This window comes from Macrobrachium rosenbergii, chromosome 6 (genome assembly GCF_040412425.1).
Source record: "Macrobrachium rosenbergii isolate ZJJX-2024 chromosome 6, ASM4041242v1, whole genome shotgun sequence".
NCBI lineage: Eukaryota > Metazoa > Arthropoda > Malacostraca > Decapoda > Palaemonidae > Macrobrachium > Macrobrachium rosenbergii.
In genome coordinates this window covers 61,884,175-61,904,011 of record NC_089746.1, presented here as the reverse complement: position 1 = coordinate 61,904,011, position 19,837 = coordinate 61,884,175, and the positions used below count along the sequence as shown (strand labels likewise).

The following is a 19,837-nucleotide window of genomic DNA, read 5'->3' as shown; positions in this document are numbered from 1 at the left end:
ACCCAAAATTCAACTGTTCTACGATACACAAAATTCATGAGGTTGAAAACAATCAGGAGGCGGGAGAACACCCGCAGTTGTTGGTTCAAAAGACACAATCGGAAGGTCTCACAGAAGCAAATATCGCAAAGATAACATAAGCAAAGAAGGGAGCGCTCTCTTTTTGGCAAAAGAAGCTCCCGGAAGAAAACCCAGGAATCCGACAGAGGAAAAGTTTTCGCACACCCAAGAGGAGTCATGTCAGCCTGATTCGTTCTCGAAGATGCGTCTGACAAGAAATGAGGAGAGTGTCATAAGTACATTAGCGACTTTTTTTTTTTTTTTTTTTTTTTTTAGATATGCGGCGGAACTTTATTTGGCACTGGTGATTTAGAATACTCAGAATATAATAGAATAGAATTTAGAAATTAGGACATTGGCCAAACGCTGGGATCTATGGGGTCATTCAGCGCTAAAACGGAAATCGAAGGTAAGAGGGTCTGAAAGGTGAAAAAGGAGGAAAATCTCGCAGTTGCACCATGAAACAATAGTTAGGAGAGGGTAGAAAATCAGATGGAAGAGAATAGGAACGGAGGTACAGTAAAAAAATGAAAGAGGTTGCAGCTTAGGCCGAAAGGACGCTGCAAAGACCCTTAAATAGTGCGTACAGTGCACCACATGAGGCGCACTGACGGCAATACCCCACTGCGGGGTAGAATACTCGGACTTGGTAATACCGACGTGGACAGAAGGAAGTTCATGTGTTGAGTTCTTCGCTAGGAAATCGTCAAAGACAAGTTAAACCATTAGCTTAGAACAAAAAGGCACATCCGTCTTTCTGTCAATTTATCTGACAATTGATACGATGAACTGAAGATCGAAATCAGTCATTCGTTCCGAAGGTTTTCAGTTACGCGTGTAAGTCTTGGTTCGCTGATTTTCGCTGACCGATTTTCATCAACATGCAAGTTATTCACATTTTCAGTGTTTAAAAACTGAGGAACTTGGTACAGCTTAGGATTGAATAATAAATAAAAAAAAGTGACAGTTTATTAAAATGGCATTTTGAATAAGTCTAGCGATAGTCAAAACGTTAGGATTATGTTAAAAGTCCTTTAAATGACTAAAATTTGAAAGCTCAAGTATTCGATATTTGATATTTTAGAGCTCGTAATACATGCTTTTTGAATTTTGTTTTCACGGACACTATCAGATATATATATATATATATATATATATATATATATATATATATATATATATATATATATATATATATATATATATATATATATATATATGAGATAGTTCTACAAAAATAAAAATACAACAAAAGCATAAGTTGAGAAGTAAAGCAAATTTAAAGCAAAGATGCTCATGACTTTATATTATCTATTTACCAAGGTTAAATAATAAAAATGAAATCCGACAAACATGCACAAACTCAAACACCTGAAGTATCACATTAATTTACCATGAATGTTGTCGCAATCTAATTACACGCGGGATTTGAACTTGAATGAAATGCTTGAATTTCTTGCTGTTTGTGGTTGTTTTTTGTTTCGACACATAAGTACACACAAACACACACACACATATATATATATACTACTATATATATATACATACATATATATATATATATATATATATATATATATATATATATATATATATATATATATATATATATATATATATATATATATATATATATATATATACATACATATATATATATATATATATATATATATATATATATATATATATATATATATATATATATATATATATATATATATATATAGCATACGGACGTAAGTATTCGTAGTCGAGAGTTTTCCAAGTAAATTAATGCTTGCTCAAACAGAAATATATAGAAGTTTTACCAATTGAATCGTCAGGAGAGACATCATTCCGGTATGGATATGCCTAAAGAAACTGGAAGGAGAATGATGAAAATATAAAGCTTTTAATAATGGAAGATGCAAGTAATATTAAAAGATGCGAAATCAACGAAAAATTACTCGAAAATCCTGCGAATACCTCATCATCATTAACCAAACCTCCCCTCGAATTACAAATCTTATTTTTAATTTTTTTATTTTTCACTTTGGAAACATTACACGACGATCCTGTAATTATGATAAATTTATATTTCCATAAGAAAAGTTGATAATGGAAAGAGCTTCAATCACCAGCTGTAAATTAGACTGCCATCATTATCAGCCATTCATATGCTAATGCGATTAGATCTCAATTTCCCGCTCATGATAACATTATCGAATAAATTCTAGACCCAGAGACGTGTGCGTTCCATATTTATAGGTTAGTTCTCTCAGAGGGTCGTATGACAGACTCTCATATCTGGAGAGAGAGAGAGAGAGAGAGAGAGAGAGAGAGAGAGAGAGAGAGAGAGAGAGAGAGAGAGAGAGAGAGAGAGATAATACTAAAGGTATTTTCTTTATAGTGCACCCAAAAAGATGGCAGCATTTTGTAGAGACAAATCGATCACTATTTAGTATATATACACTTCAAAGAAATGCTGAATTATTCTGTATGTAATTAATATACACATCAGCTAATATACTTGTCCACCATTCTCTAAGTTGATGTTATCTACGTTTTAATCTTAGAAACATTTCTCATACAAAAATTTAAAGTTAAGCACAGGAGATTTGCAATTTTCTCTCTACTTAGGCTTCTGAGTTCACAGTTCACCAAATTTGAAGTGTACCTTTAATTAGGGATGTAACGGTAAATATGAACGCGAATTCTTTGTAACCGGAACGGTAATCTGGTATTACATCTCACAAAATGAAAATACAGTTTTCTTGCGGTGTATTCTAGTCTGTCGACTCAGTGATTCGAGAATAGCAAACTGCTGCGTTCCTTGTTTATTCTTTGGAAGTCTGACAAGTTTCCAGCTTTCCCTGTTAATTGTTTGGGCGTCTGACAAATATGAAAATACTGACAATACCACGAAACAGTTTTTCATGTTATTTGGTTTTTTCTCGCAAAAGTTTTCATTATATTTTGCATTTCATCTTTTCAAAAAAAAAAAAACTTTTTCTCTTACACGTGAAACTTTGTCATCGTTCCTTTGGTCGATGATAATTATGTAAGGTTTCTGCAAAAGCATGCCAAGAAAATTAGTTATTACTCATATCCCCAGACACGTTCTCTTTAAAGCTAATATATCTTATACGGTATGGTAGAGACAACCACATTTATTTGAATAATCCACTGAAATTTGTAATGAAAGGCCTTTCAACTCCATTTTCCGGATTTTATAAATTTAAGCTTACCTTCTTTGTCATATCATCCACTATGCTCACACGCTTCTCATTTTGCCTGTGTGCCTCTCTCTCTCTCTCTCTCTCTCTCTCTGCTCGTCTGTTCCAGCATCCTATGAAAGGAATATCCCACAAATAAGCCAACACTTCGGAGTCATCAGTTTATCCGGTAATGTTATCATCAGAGGGAAATTGAGATCTAATCGCATTAGCATATGAAGGGATGGTAATGATGAGTCTAATTTGCAGCTGGTGATTCAAGCGCTTCCCGGTACCTTCCTTTTCACGTGGACGCGTGAACCTATAATCGTGGTCTCGTTACATCTTAGGTCCGGCCAGGGAAATCGGGAACACTCAGGAGAACCAATATTACTTTGTTTCACTGAGAAGGGAAAAACTTTAAGTTAAAAACCAAACAGCATTTGGTTTTTTTCAACTCATAACGGAAGGGAAAACCAATAATTAGCTGGTTGAACTACATGGGAAAGTTGGGTTAAAGCAAATCTGTAGTTCGCGTGTTCAATTCATAAGGAAAATGAAAACTGAGTTAAAAATAATCAATATTTTTCTTTTTTTTCACGAAGCAATTAAAAAATAATGTCATCGGTCTAACAAAAAAAAAAAACGGACAGTTAACAAGAATCAATATTTCGTTAAACTAAAAAAAAAAAACTGAAGCCAAAACCAACTTATCTGACTTCCCGACAGGATAAAAATAAATATTTCGGTTTTCAATCAATTGAAGTAGAAAACCAACATTTCTCAGGAAAAATGAAGAGCAATAAAACATTTAATTGGTTTAATTCGTAAGAAAATCAAAAGTAATATTTTCGTTATTCAACTGAAAAGGAAAACCAAGTTAAAAGTCAATTTTTCAACGGTTAACCCGAAACGGAAAATAAAAACCAATGAAATCCTGGTTCAACTCAAAAGGGAAAAACTGAGCCAAAAACATGAATATTTCGTCGGCTCAACTCAAAAAAGGAAGTGTGAACAAATATGTCAAACAAATATTAATCTGGTTCAATGCGGAAGAACAGAGTAAAAACAAAAACAATGCTTCACTCAGTAGATTTTATTTTAATTAAGGTTAAAGTTAGCCATAATCGTGCGTCTGGTACACCGAGTCCAATTCCGGAGGCGTCGCCGACTCACCCATCCTCGACCACATCTGAGGAGCAACTGAACGCTGAGAGTCGTAGGCTCGTAGCCTCGTAGTTGAGTGTTTCATACGGCAGCACATCGAGAGTTTCATACAGCATTACACGCTGTACAGAAAACTTCGTCGCATTTTTCACTTGTTTTTATTTGCGTATGCTATGAATTTCAAAATAAGGCCGTGAAATAAATTCCACTTAATTTTAAACTATCTTTGGCATAAAATAATATTTATATCGATATTTACCCTGTCAAACCTAAAATGAGTACATTAACTGGTTTTCCATCCAGCCTCTAGTGGTAAACACATATTACCGTATTTATATAATTATGACTTCGAGTTTAACGAATACAGTATTCGCTTATGTTTCTTTCTAGAAGGTCAACGAACAATAACTGCAAAATGTTAGTAGGAATAATCTGAGCTACGCAAATATAATAAGATTTAAAACAAAATTATGGAAATTAACTTTATTAAGAGTAGTAGTCATTATAAATAGTTTGATTATATGTACATACACACATGCATATATATATATATATATATATATATATATATATATATATATATATATATATATATATATATATATATATAAGTATATACATAAATACATAAATATATATGTATAAATATATGTACATACAATCAAACTATTTATGATGACTACTACTCAGTAAAGTTAATTTCCATATTTTTGTTCTAAACCTTATTATATTTGCGTAGCTCAGATTATTCCTACAAACATTTTAACATCACAATGCAGAGGCTGTGGGTTGCAGATATTGTTCGTTGACCTTACAGAAAGAAAATAAATGAATACTGTATATATATATTACTATTTAGTTGCCTTTATGTTTCATTTAAGCACTTCCAAGATATATATTAATAACAGACATCATTACCAAGCCCTGCTATTCTTCCTGCCTACTCCAAATACAAACTAAACGATACAAAACCAAATATACTTCAGCAACTTCCTTAATTTCCTGCCAGACACTCAAGTATTGGCTGCCTACGAGAGGATATGAGAATGACATCACGTGCTGTGGGAATGCGCTAAGATCCTGTTTTCCAGAATCCTGATTTTTGCCATAGGAAACTTATCCAGCCAGGATGGCAATTTTCTCCAAGAGAGAGAGAGAGAGAGAGAGAGAGAGAGAGAGAGAGAGAGAGAGAGAGAGAGAGAGATTTTGGCCTTTTTTTATGCTTACGAGACGTTCCTGTTTTCTATACTAATGACATCTTTTAAGCTGGTAGTCACAGTTTCACTTGTTTTTGGTATTGACATTTCATAAATATCCTAGAATGTCTTTTACAATACACTGAAAAGACATTTAGATAACTGAAATGAAGATGAATAGTGAAGTGGAAACCAAACACCTGCAATTCAGTCCTTAATTTTTGCTTTGCACCAATTTTTTTAGTCAAAAGCAGCACACACATGCTTGCAATGAAGAGACCATATTGTGTCATTCTAATAAATTTGGAAAATAGGAAGAACTGCTAATGAATTACATGACTTCGAAGTAGAGTGATGTATGCAGGCGCCATTCCTCTTCTTCCCAGCTTATTCCCATTTTTATATGGGGTCGCCGTGATGCCTTCTTTTGAAGGACTTAGATTTGGCTTTGGGGTAGACTTTGTAGCCCCGATTGGCTGCCCTGCTACAGGCGCCATTAATAAACATAAAAACTGACGGAATATAAAATGAGGTTAAAGAAGGAGTTCAACCAGTGAGGAAAAATCTTTTGATGATGCAAAATCTCACTTGATTTTCGCCATTAGTCTCGTTTTTTCATAATTTTCCTTTTTTTGCTGACACAATCAACAACCCAATAATTACGATAGGAAAAAATTAACATATGAAAAAGATGTGAAATGAGATAAAGAAAAGTCATGAGTTGAAAATTGTACTAGCCGTTAATACCCTTTGATATTCTAAAACTTTTATGCATTTTCAACCTTTAAATCTTATATTTACATCATAGATCCCAATTCTGAACCGCTTCAGTGTCTGCTGAATAGGCCATTCACAAGATCACAGGAAACAGACAAAAATAGAGAGACAGAATTTTGATAAACCTGAATATACAAAATCTCACATAAAAGGGTATAAGGAAAGAAAAAGCATCTATTTTAGAACGTGGATGCGAATGAAAAAAACTGGTGAGCTTTTATTTTTATCAGATATTCACATATATATGTAATCATGCGTGCACACACACACACACACATTATTATATATATATATATATATATATATATATATATATATATATATATATATATATATATATATATATATATATATATATATATATATATATGACATGATGGAGGTATGGAGAGGCATTCTGCTTTCTATCCATTTATTTAGAAGCCGACATTTCGTATCGCTTGATACAATTTCCAGGCTGAAATAGCGATTAAAATAAACAGTATTTGCACATAAACGATAAGATATTTACACATTACATACTTATTTACACCATATTAGCAGTTAGAAACAGAACAAGGGGGCTTATTCATTAAGCACCAATGAAAGATTTAAAATACATTATAAAAAAATTCCCCTCCTCTCCATCAAAAGTATTCATCACACACTGGTCATTGGCGTAAGCCTAAAAATGACGGCAAGACAGACCTCACTAGAATTCAACGATCACACAAATACATGTTGCTAGGCAACATTTACACTACTTACTTCATACATAAAGCTATACAGTACTGCTGAGACTACTTGCAAGAAGAGAATTATACATAAAAGACGAGCAATCCACTTGTATCATTCACTTCATCCCCCTCATCACATACACCCCAGGCTACTCCAGTTTCCGTTAAGAACCTCCCTTGCCCGAGAGCAGTGTTAATGATGAACGGTTATTTTAAAATTCCCTATACCGTCAAACGAAGCCTTAAATGCATGTCCTTATGGAACATTTTCTCTTCAGAATTACTTTTTCTTTCATTTCCCGAAATATTGGCATAAACTCGTGTTACACCGTGTGTATGTATATACATATATAATATATATATATATGTGTGTGTATGTATATATATATATATATATATATATATATATACATATATATATATATATATATATATATATATATATATATATATATATATATATATATATATATATATATATATATATATATATATATAAAACATAAAGGCCTTTAGCTCTGAACGAGGATGGATAGTCTAGATGTGATTTGTGGAAAGCATACCAGCAGAAACAAAATCCAGAAAATTTTATTTGGTCTGGTCAAATGATACTTATGCAATTGTAAAAATTATTCAAGACCAGCACAACTGAAAGAGATGCTCAAATATCTAATCAGGATACTATAGGTCTTTATGGAAAAGAAATTTTATCCTTTTAGGAAAATATTATCTTTTGAAAACATTTCATGTTTACCCTTCTCATGGATTCTACAATGAAAAAAGTGGTTAGAGATTAACAAAATGTTTACTCTGGAATAAAGATGGAAACTTGACAGACTTAGAATGCAGAGATGAAACAGGAGGCTGGAGGTGAGTGGATATTTATGGATGATACATTGCAAGAAAGATATGAGGTGCGGAATTTCACAAAGACCCTTAGTGTCAAACAGTGTTGGAGGCGATAATGACGATGATAAATTTCAATACCCAATATGATTTTCAGTTCATAATCGTCAAAGTCTGACAGGGCACATTGAGAAAAAATAATCTCCAGAAGTTATGAAGTTGAAAGGTTGAAGAAAATTCCAGGGCAACAATAAGAGAGAGAGAGAGAGAGAGAGAGAGAGAGAGAGAGAGAGAGAGAGAGAGATGGGGGCAGGGAGGGCCACGGGAGAAGAAAGGTTTCATAACTGAATGAACCGATTTAGTCAGACCTTGTTTGTTTTGCATACATTTCCGGGTCAAGCGTTTTCGGTTTTCATTCGATAAATGTATATGGAAACAAGCGCAATACACCGTTTCATATCTGTTTGAAAGCTCAGAGCTCTCTCCAGTTTACACGTTTAACTCATTCATGCTTTCTTTCGAATACAGATTTACTGTTACTCAAAAAAATGAATTTAATAGTCAGAAAAATGAATGTAAAATCCATGCATGTATGTGAAAAAAAATCAAGGTAATCAAACTAAAACCAGGGCTCTATAAAACTGAATAGGATCTCTAAGGAAGCATCATAGTGATTTACAAATGATGCCCAATTCATGAGCGAGAAAACAGCCATGTTTCTGAAACTTTGCTGTGGAACAGTAGTAACTGATTCATTTTCTAAACAAGCTTTTACTCTAGGGTGACAAGTGGTTGGTAGCAAGTAACAGGAGGTAATTGGCAAGTGCCAAAAGGCTATAGAAAATGATCTTTTCTTGTTGACATGATGCATCTATTTCTAGTAAAAAAAATATTCGAACGTGTAATGAAAAATTCACAAGTAGGCCGTTAATGGTTCTGGGAATGGAAGAACCAAGAAGCCGATCTCTGCACCTATACAGTTCAAGGTTAAGGTCAAAGCTATGCTTACATGTTCAAAATATAGGCATACTTAAGAATTATGCAAGAGTGCTTGGAGCGTTCTACACTTTTAGTTTAAGGAAGTGAAGTTGGTTAATGGCCTACAGTAGCATAGCAAAATTTGTCCTCAAGACAAATAGCAAATCAATATGAATCCTTCCACGTCATAACGAGGCTTGTGGAAGGCCATTCCTTGTCAATTTCCACTGATACCTCAACTTCTTTTAGCAGAAACGAAAGAGAAAAATAATCGCGTTGACTAATTATTTGTAAATTCTTCCATATGTTACCAAAAATGAAAGTAAACTTAAGAATGAATATATACCTCAGTTTTGTGAATGTACCCAGTCAATCTCTAAGGGGACGAGACACTGTGACAGAGATTCGGGAAGAACCTAATTTAACCCTCATACCGGCATATAAGGAGGGCTGCAAAATCCTGGAGAAAGTTTTAATTGCAAAATTCTCGTCTTCGGTGATGCATGAAATCTGCTTCAAGGAGACACTAAAACGTTTATGATGATAAACTGGCCATTCATTTTGTAACTTTGATATCATTAACTCTTAAAAAGAATCTGCTTGGCTGGAAGTTGTAATTCTTATGTGGTGTTCTGGGGAGTTCTGGAGCCATCCTTTATCCTTTATACATACATACATACATACATACATACATATTTTTCTATTTTAATGGAAAGAGAAAGAGATAAATACATGTCTTTATATCTGGCAACGAGAGGTTTAACCCTAAAAATTATTTGGGAAATGTGTATTCATTTAACGCATGGGACTAAATTTCAAATTCTTGGCCGTTGTTGCTCTCACTCTTTGAAGTCATTTAATGCATTTAATTTCACAAAGCAACTAATAACGTCCCCTCTAATTACAAGATAGGAAAGTAAATTGTTTTCTAGAGAAAACGAACGACGGTAGTGGTCGGAGCTAGTGCTTTACGTGAAGAGATCTTTTATTATTTTTTTAGTGTACCCTTGGCATTAAAAATGGCAGTAATATAAGAGACAGTCGAGACGACAGTCCCTGAACCTACGGGCGTTAAAGGAACCTTCATATGCGCACTTATAAGGTCTGTTGATAAAGGAAGCTGGCCCCAGATTAGACGACAGAAATGCTATAATTATTTGTGTTAGAATATGTATGAATACATATTTTATTTTATACAGAAGTGATTATGATGCGCATGACTTCATGAAAATGACATGATGGTTCGAGGCTGAATCATGGTCGTAAATTAGGTTACTCACGATCAGCCCTTCACATGGAAATGTGATTATGCCCATTTTCCCTTTAATGATGTCAATATCGGATAAATAGTTGACGTACGCTGAGATCTGAATCTGTTTTTTGTAGGTTACTCTTCCATTGTGAGAGAGAGAGAGAGAGAGAGAGAGAGAGAGAGAGAGAGAGAGAGAGAGAGAGAGCAGAACCATTGAGAATATGGATGAATAGATAGGAAAAATTTCTTTGGCATTTAACAATTTTACTCCTCTTACCTAACTAACTAATCATTGTTAACAGACTCATCCTAATTTTTTTTTTTTACAAGCAACAATTATATGTATATCTTTACAGTTGAAAAGACTGAGGGGAAAATCACGTAACTTCAAGGGTAGAGCCAAGAGAACGGAAAATACTCACATTTTCGTTTGACTTTCAATACACCACTAAAAGTTACCGGGTTATTCTTAAAAATTCTGAAGCGTTACGTCAGGGATCAAAAGAAGAGCGTCTTACTTTTCCCCTCATTATTCCAGCCTCATGATTCTCCAGAGGGCTCCGGATAAAAGTTTAATTAGGGGATGCACAGGATGACATCGAAAAGGACACAGATTTTTTAATTAAAAAAGACACGTGGGAGGGATCCTTTTAGCAGGGAAACATTGTTCTTTATCAAATAACGGCTTTATTTACCAATGCGGTATAGTGCGAAAAATGTAAAATACAGTATAATCGCTTCTGTAAATGGATCCAACGTCCTTTTCTTATTCATTTCACCCCCAAGTCTTAAAATGTCTTTGAATTTAATGATAAAATTGATAAAACGAAGTGAACAAAATTTCTAAAAAGTTCTAAAAAATTGATAAAACGAAGTGATTTGGAAAAAGTTTTCTGATTTGGAATTTTCTTCAATTTCTTTCTCCTGCTTTATTTGCATAACTTTTAGGCATTAAAATCTTCTCTTATACTACGCTTTGTTTTAAAGAAGTTTCCTTCCTAACACAAAGCTTGTTTGGTGAAATCCCTTGTGTTATTCGTATTGTTTCAGATGTTGTCAGGCAGCTTTGCTGTTTAGTTTCGCGTTATACTAAGCCTGATAGCTTTTCGGATTTAGTGACCAGTGACGTGAATAACCCTATAAACTGTGTAAATCTGAACTGGGTCTAAGTATTTTTAATGATTATCAAAGTGTAGTCGTTGTCAGCGTGAAAATATTGCTTAATAATTTGAATCGTCTTTATCCTCTAATGTACGACATGAGTCTCCTTACTACGCTATATGCCAACTTATAGAGATGAGAAAACATTACGATGCCATATTTTTCTTTACCCTAAAAATTTTGAACATGACTATAACTCTGGCTTACCTTGAGTAAAATATGCGTTTCATTCACTGCTGACTTTTCTTGTCACCTTCCACTTACAGTCACACAGTTACTAGGTTAAAATCAGTCGACCTCAGTACCTGAAAGATCAAATGCTGTCATGAAAGCTAGTAATCTCCTGAGGAAACAATAATATTTATATCAACAAATTGAAATAACAATTTTGAGAATGCTTCCCTCTCTTATCGCCAACACAAAGTGTCAAATTATGCGCTTATACTGTAGTCAGTTTATTGAGACATACGATAGTGACTGCGGATTTTCAGTTTTCTGTAAAAGAAAACTGTTTTGCCGGCTTTGTCTGTCCGTCCGCACTTTTTTCTGCCCGCCCTCAGATCTTGAAAACTACTGAGGCTAGAGGGCTGCAAATTGGTATGTTGATCATCCACCCTGTAATCATCAAACATACCAAATTGCAGCCATCTAGCCTCAGTAGTTTTTTTTTATTTTATTTAGGCTTAAAGTTAGCCATAATCGTGCTTCTGGCAACGATATAGGGTGGGCCACCACCAGGCCGTGATTAAGGTTTCGTGGGCCGCGGCTCATACAGAATTATACCGAGACCACCGAAAGCTAGATCTATTTTCGGTGGCCTTGATTATACGCCGTGGCGGCTGTACAGAAAACTCGATTGCGCCGAAGACACTTCGGCGCATTTCTTACTTGTTTCTTCTCATGGTCAATCATTTTTAAAATAAAGTAATATTTATATTTAATTTATTCATGAACCTTACATTTGTTTTACACCTGATCTCTCTTAGTAGTCAAAACGAGAATTTCATAAAATATTTGCTTTTCTTTCATAATGACATCAAATATATATCAAGATAAAATTTCTAATTTGCTCACACTCCAGGCTTAGCGGAAAGTTGCTCTTATCGAGACTGTAGAAAACAATATTGGTAATAAGAGTTATATTTAATGAAGACAAAAACCACTGAAATGAACCAAACTCTCGAGGCAGGACAATAATGCTGAAATTCAAGACTCCTCGGTGTCCACTGCTATTCTAATTTCTCTTTTTACTGAATCCCCAGAATACGCAGTTGTTTTTCTGCTCGAGACCATCCCATTAATCAAGAAGAACCCGCAAGTATTTAAGATTACATTTTTCGTCTAAATAAAAGGGATGGTTCCTACAAATCTTGGAAGAGAAAGATAAAAATGTGGGTATACTTTTTCTTTTAGTCATTTTTAATCGGTATTTTTCGAGCAGTTAGACATAGGCGTCACAATTATCCCAGTTTTTCCTTTCTTGGAAACACCATTTACTCAAATCTTAAGAGAATCTTCTTTGAAAAATCCGTATACGGAACATTACTATTTCCATCTCTGAGTTCTGTGGGAGCATCGTCCTGATATACTGTATGAATACTGGCCTATTCACGCTAGAGAAAACAGGCATGGTTCGGAAGCTTCACGGTGGCATATATTAGTATCTAATTCATTCTGCAAAGAAGCTTTCACGCTAAGGTGAAGTAGCGGGCGGCAAGTAGCCAGTGAAGCTTAGAGGGTTATTAGAAAAAAGGCTATTTCACTGATTACATCATCCCTCCGTGTTCATTCGAAAAGCATTCGAACGTGTGATGAAAAATTCATAGGAAGGTTATTAATGTTTTTGTGCATGGAAGGAACCAGTACAGAAAGCCAACCTACACATGCGAGTTGAAGGTCAAGGTCAAAGCTAGTTTATATGTTCAAATCATAAGCATGTTCCTGAATAAAGTTTAAGGAAGCAAGTTGGTTTTTGCCCACTGAAGCAACATTGTTTATTAAAATTTATCTCTTTGCAGCAGCACAGCAAGAATTGTCCTCATCTTAAACAAGTAAAAACTGCGCCGAAGAAACTCCGGCGCAATCGAGTTTCCTGTATAAGCCGCGGCCAATGAAACTTTCAGCCACGGTCCGGTGGTGGCTTGTCCTATAGCGTTGCCAGACGCACGATCATGGCTAAATTTAACCTTAAATGAAATGAAAACTACGGACGCCAGAGGGCTGCAAATTGGTATGTTTGATGATTAGAGGGTGGATGATCAACATACCAGTTTGCAGCCCTCTAGCCTCAATAGTTTTTCAGATCTGAGGTCGGAGAGAAAAAATGCGGACGGATTGACGAAGCCATCTCAATAGTTTTCTTTTACACAAAACTAAAAATCAAAATACACCCTTGAACATCATGATAAAACTTGTGAAAGTATATTCATTCCTATTTCTGTTACTTGCTATTGTGTTGTATGCAACGGAAAGAAATACGATATTGGTTTCTTAAATTCTTGTAGTAGACATGAATGCGAAAATCAACCTTCACTAATTTAATTTGTGCATTCTTCCGTATATTACCAAAAATCAACGCAAACTTATGAATGAATAGATCACTCAGTTTTACAAAGATATTCAGTCAGTCTCTAAGAAGACGAGATACTGAGACAGATTCGGGAAGAACCTCATTCAACCCTCATACCGGCAAATAGGGGGCGCTGGAAAATTCTGGGGAAAGTTTTAATTGCAAAATTCTCGTCTTCCGAGATGTATCAAACCTGCTTCAAGGAGAGACTTTTTATGATGATAAACTGGCCATTCATTTTACAACTTTGATATCATTAATTCTTAGGAAGCAATCTGATTTGAAGGAAGCTATATTTCTTATGTGGTGTTGTGGGGAGTTCTGAAACCATCCTTTATACAGACATACGTATATACATATATACATGCATAAGGATGACACCCATTTCTTAGAGGATACAAATAGAGATTTCGCTGAATCAATAAAAGAATAATTAGCTGTGTACGAAGAAATATGAAACGCAATGATGCTCCTGTGCTTTCTCACAAAAACAGTTCTTAAATATTTTTTACGTTCACTGACGTATATTTAAAAAAGTTTTGTCTATGTTTTCCGCTTTTTATTTGTACCCAAGGAGCTTTAACCCTAACAAATACTTGTGAAATGCTTATCCATGTTACACACTGAACTGATTTCTAAAACGCGAGATTTATTTGCTTTCGTTCTCTGAAGTAATTTAAAGCATTTAATCTCACAAAATACTGTTTAATTTAAAGTTAATCAAAAAAAGCAATTAATAACCTCATCCCTCACTACAAAAATGAAAACGCGAAGTTTTCCAGCATGCTATTTAATCTACTACCGTAACCCTACCCTCAAAAACAGCAATAAGAGCGATAACACAAGATGCTAGAAACTGGCCAACTTACTGGATGGTGAAACTGGCCAAGACTGACGACGGTGAGTCTAGAAGAGGTCTACTTTCAGTAAGCTATATCTGTGCTACACACCGGCGGATAAATATTTGAATACACATTGCTCTTCATAAAGCAGAGGTAAGTGGTTATGATGTGTATGATTCTCCTTGAAAATGACATGATGGCGGAGGCTGAATCTCGGACTGGAAATTTTAGTTACTCAAGAATCAAGTTTATCCTTTCATACGGAAATGGGATTTTGTCATTTTCACTTAAATTATCGAATTAACAGTCGCATTCCGTTGAGAGCTAATTCGGCTTTTTGTAGTGTCTTTGGGGGAGAGAGAGAGAGAGAGAGAGAGAGAGAGAGAGAGAGAGAGAGAGAGAGAGAGAGAGAGAGACGGGCTTTTTGGCATTTAAAATTTTTACCCCTTTTACCTAACCAAGCAATCATTGTTAACAGATTCCTAATTTTTCTATCATAATAAGCTACAGCCGTGTCTCTATCTTTATAGTTTACAAGACTGGAAAAAACCATTAAAGCCACGTAACTTTGAGGGTAAACCCAGAGAACAAAAATGACACAGTTTTTTGTTAGGCTTTAAATAGACGCCTAAAATGTACCTTGTTTTATTCTTTAAAATTCTGAGGCATTACGTCAGGGATCAAAAGAAGAGAGACTTTCTTTTCCCCTCATTATTCCAGCCTCATGATTCTTCAGAGGGCTTCGGATAAAAGTTTAATTAGGGGATGCACAGGATGACATCAAAAAAAGGACACGCAGCTTTTATAATTAAAACAGACGCGTGGGAGGGATCCCTTTAGAGGGGGAACGTTGTTCTTCATCAGCTAACGCTTTGTTCACCGATGTAATATACACTGAAAGTTTAAGATAAGATGATTACGTAGTAGACTTACGATGAACATTAAAATATACGTAAATGGCAAACGTTCATCCATTCAGACAAATATCTATGGATCGTTATAACTGCGCTGAATAGATCCAGCTTTGCCGAGTAAAAATAAGGCAGAAATTCCGTGTCTCGTAATGATGATGTATCTAACACTTGTGTGTTTATGTCAGACTTCTTCTTCCAAATGATGACGTGAAATTATATGAAAGCATTTTAATGGTGGTACTAAGGAGAGCCGTCAAGGATTACTGGAAGTCTTGAAGAAGGATTTCCACAGTAATACCAGATAAAGATCTAAGGCACAAGGCCAAGGAATTTGGAGATGCTTTCATGAGGTTAGTAATGAAAGAGCTAAAGGATCAGATGAAATCCTTTGAAGGATTTAAAAGAAATTACACGGATAGGAGAAAAGGTTTTCTTTACCCCATAAGGGGAGATTCTCTTGACGTTACAGTTAAGAAACCAAAAGGATTTGATACATTCCTGTGAAAGACATTATATGAACCTGTCATGGACTCTTCTTGAACAACATATCATGATTTGAGGCTCATGTCGCTAGCTTCTTTTGTTTTTTTTTTGTTTTTATTTTGCTGGTGGATCAATAACCTTATGGAGCGGAGAACAATTTTCGGCCACAAGGGCTTTTAATTAAATAAAAATTCGAATGGGTCTTTCGGGCGAGTATAAAAATTTTATATCATTGAATATACCTTGGAAGAATTGCTTTTACTTACAAGAATCAACAGTCAACACCAAACACCATCCTCTCTTACATTGTCTGTCTCCATCTCTATTCTTCTTTTCACAAGGTTTCTTCACAACTTCCATTCTTTGCAGATATGAGCTACTTCCAAGATGTCGCGCAAGAATGAAACATGAAAGTTATATTAGTAAGATATTTAATTCTTTCCTCCTTATCTGTGTTTTCTTCGTGTAACTGCGGGAACAGAACTCGCGATTAATTTTCTTATTTGTTTTTACCAAAATCCTTCCTGAATGTCTCTGCTCTTTGTCTCTTGAGGTCATATGAATACTTGGCTTATTTGGCGTCTGCCTGTCTCTTCAGGGCTTTGTGAAGCTAAACGTGTTTGGGACCAAGTAAGCAGATATTTTATTAGCAAGTAAAAGGCGGATGTCGATTAACAAGGATTAATTCAGACTCATTCCGTTGCTTTTTCTTCGCATCATAATTTCTTACCACACAGTAAGAGTATTTTGAAAGTAAAAATACGTTCGTTTTAATTGATATTCCATTACTAATCCTGGCTTGGCTCAATCGTTGGAAAAGAGATGACTCAACTATGACACACAAGCATGTATATATACATACATACATACATACATATACACACACACACACACACATATACATACACATATATATATATATATATATATATATATATATATATATATATATATATATATATATATATATATATATATATATATATATATATATATATATATATATATATATATATTCAGTGGTGTGTGTAACACCATAATACAAATATATAATCTCCTTATAAGGCAAAGAAATAAATGTGTTTAGTTCTGTTGTAAACAATTACTTATCAAATAGATTGGACCCCACAATCATTATCAAAATTAAACGCAAAATTTATCGTCATATTTATCATCAGCATTGTCAATGGTTTTTTTGTTTATCCATCTATAGCTGTATATGGGGTAAAACCCTAAAATTCATCGAACAAATATTTATTATTTATTGAGAATGCAAATGCTTTCTAGAATGTATAATATACCCGCTGCTGAAAACAGTATTCTTCTTGATCTAACTTCCTTTTCCTATTCATTACACGCCAAGTCCCAAAATGTCTTTGTCTATGATGATACAAATTCGCGAAACGAAGAGAAAAATGTCCCTAAAACCTTCAAAGAAATATACAAAGTGATTTGAGACTTTTTCTACCGCTTTTCCTTTCCTCCTATTTTATTTACATAATTTAGTTTCTAAAGCGTCGTTTTTGGTGCGTTAAAATCTTCTCTCGTATCTTCGTGCGCTTCGTTTAGATGCTTCCTTCGTTACACAAAGCAAAAAACCCTTGCGAGAAATCCTTCGGTTTATTCGTATTTTTTCAGATATTGTCAGGCATTTTCTTTGCATGTTTATTTTGCTGTTAATTGCGCATTCCATCGAAGCTGATGACCTTTCGGAAATTTGTGACCTACTGTACGACATGATTGACCCTATAAATCTTAATTAAAATTATGTACTTCTTTGATGTTAGTATTCAGTTTCATGTATCTGTTTGAATGTCACATTAAGAATATTTTCTTTTATAGGGCCTCCTCGTTGCACAAGGCTTGAGACCAGAGTGTCTGGATATATATTTGTCAGCACGAATATACTGCTGTCGCTCACGATCTGAACTGCCTTTTTTCCTCCCATGATTTTTGTTTTATTCCCAAACGCAAATCGTCAAAGGATGCTGCTGATGATCTATGTGTTATGAGATATAATTTACAATGGAATTTTTCTTTTCCTGTTTAATCGTTTTCCAAAATGATGTTTTCGTTTTTTTTTTAACGTGCTTTTTTTTTTCCCATTTTTATATGGGGTAATAATGTATGCAATTCAGTCATGCACCTACATTTGCTCTAAACTTGAACCAGGTAACTAGTCTAAACGAAATTTCAACTACATGTTTTCATTTGTGATGACAGTATATATATATATATATATATATATATATATATATATATATATATATATATATATATATATATATATATATATACATAACACACACACACACACACACACACACACACACACATATATATATATATATATATATATATATATATATATATATATATATATATATATATATATATATATATATATATATATTCTGCACGCCAGGCTTAGCGCAAAGTCAATTCACCCGTGACTGCATTCAGTATTACGTGACTGCATTCAGTATTACAGACAGAATTTGAACAAAAGTTTCCCATTTATTGTAACAAAGGAATGACTCAAGCAAACAAAATTCTAGAGGCAAGATAATAATGCAAAAATTCAAGAGTCCTCTTTGTTCATTCCTATTCTCCATTCTCTTTTCACTGAATCCCCAGAATACACATTTGTTTTTTCTGCTCGAGATCTTTCCATTCATCACGGAGAGCGCGTAAGAATTTAAAAATTCATATTTTAAGTCTCGTCAATGACCAGTCTCGACAATCTTACAATAGAATGATAAAATTGTGGATGATTATTTTTTTTTTAGTCTTTTTTTATCGCCATTTTTCAGGCAGTAGGAATTAAGCATTACAATTATCCGGTTTTTTTTTTCTGGGAAATGCTATTTACTCCTAATATTTTACTCTTACCGTGGGGACTCTTCTTTGAAAAAACCAGTTTTTTTTATGTGTTCTGCAGGGATTAGAAATCCTCGATTTTCGAAGTTGAATGGCAGTTTCTTTTCCCTTTTTTGCTAAGGCTTTGGAATTCCATGTTATTTTAGCGTATAGTTTTTCCTTCGTGTTAAAGAGGGCCAAGTCGCGCACTACATTTCTACATTTCTATAACAATCGAAGCATTAAAATGTGTTCATAAACGAACCTTTTGAAAATATTTTTCAAATATTGCCTGAGAATTACGGAGTATTGCTATTTGCATCTTTGAACCTCTACGGGAGCATCGTACTGATAGACGAACGGAGAGAAAATAGCCCTGTTTATGAACTTCACGGTAGAATAGTAGCAGCATCTAATTCATTCTGTAAAGAACAAGGTTACAGCGTGTCAGGTGGCAAGGAGTAGAAAGTCAATGGCAAGTGATGCCAGCACTGTACTACTTCATGAAGCTTACACTGTTATTAGAAAAATGGGCGTTACTTTGATTGCTGAAAAATTCATGAGAGGTTCATTAATGTTTCTGTGCATTAACGGAATGAATAAAGAAAGCCATTCTCTGCACCCATAAAATTCAAGGTAAATTTATATGTTCAAAATATGGGCACGTTCCAGAATTATGCAGCTGTGCGTTACGTCAGGGATCAAAAGAAGTGTCTTTCTTTCCCCTCATTATTCCAGCCTCATGATTCTTCAGAGTGCTTCGGATTAAAGTTTAATTAGGGGATGCACAGGACGACATCGAAAAGGACACACAGCTTTT

At 34.5% G+C, this 19,837-nt stretch overlaps 1 long non-coding RNA gene across 1 annotated transcript in view; it reads right to left on the bottom strand.

Annotated features, from left to right (window-relative positions):
• Positions 1 to 19,837, bottom strand: part of LOC136839639 (uncharacterized) — a 251,738-nt gene that overhangs the window by 23,112 nt on the left and 208,789 nt on the right. The window contains exon 9 of the long non-coding RNA XR_010853425.1: positions 11,558 to 11,655. This is a non-coding gene — a long non-coding RNA (uncharacterized lncRNA). The remainder of the gene's footprint in view (positions 1 to 11,557; positions 11,656 to 19,837) is intronic.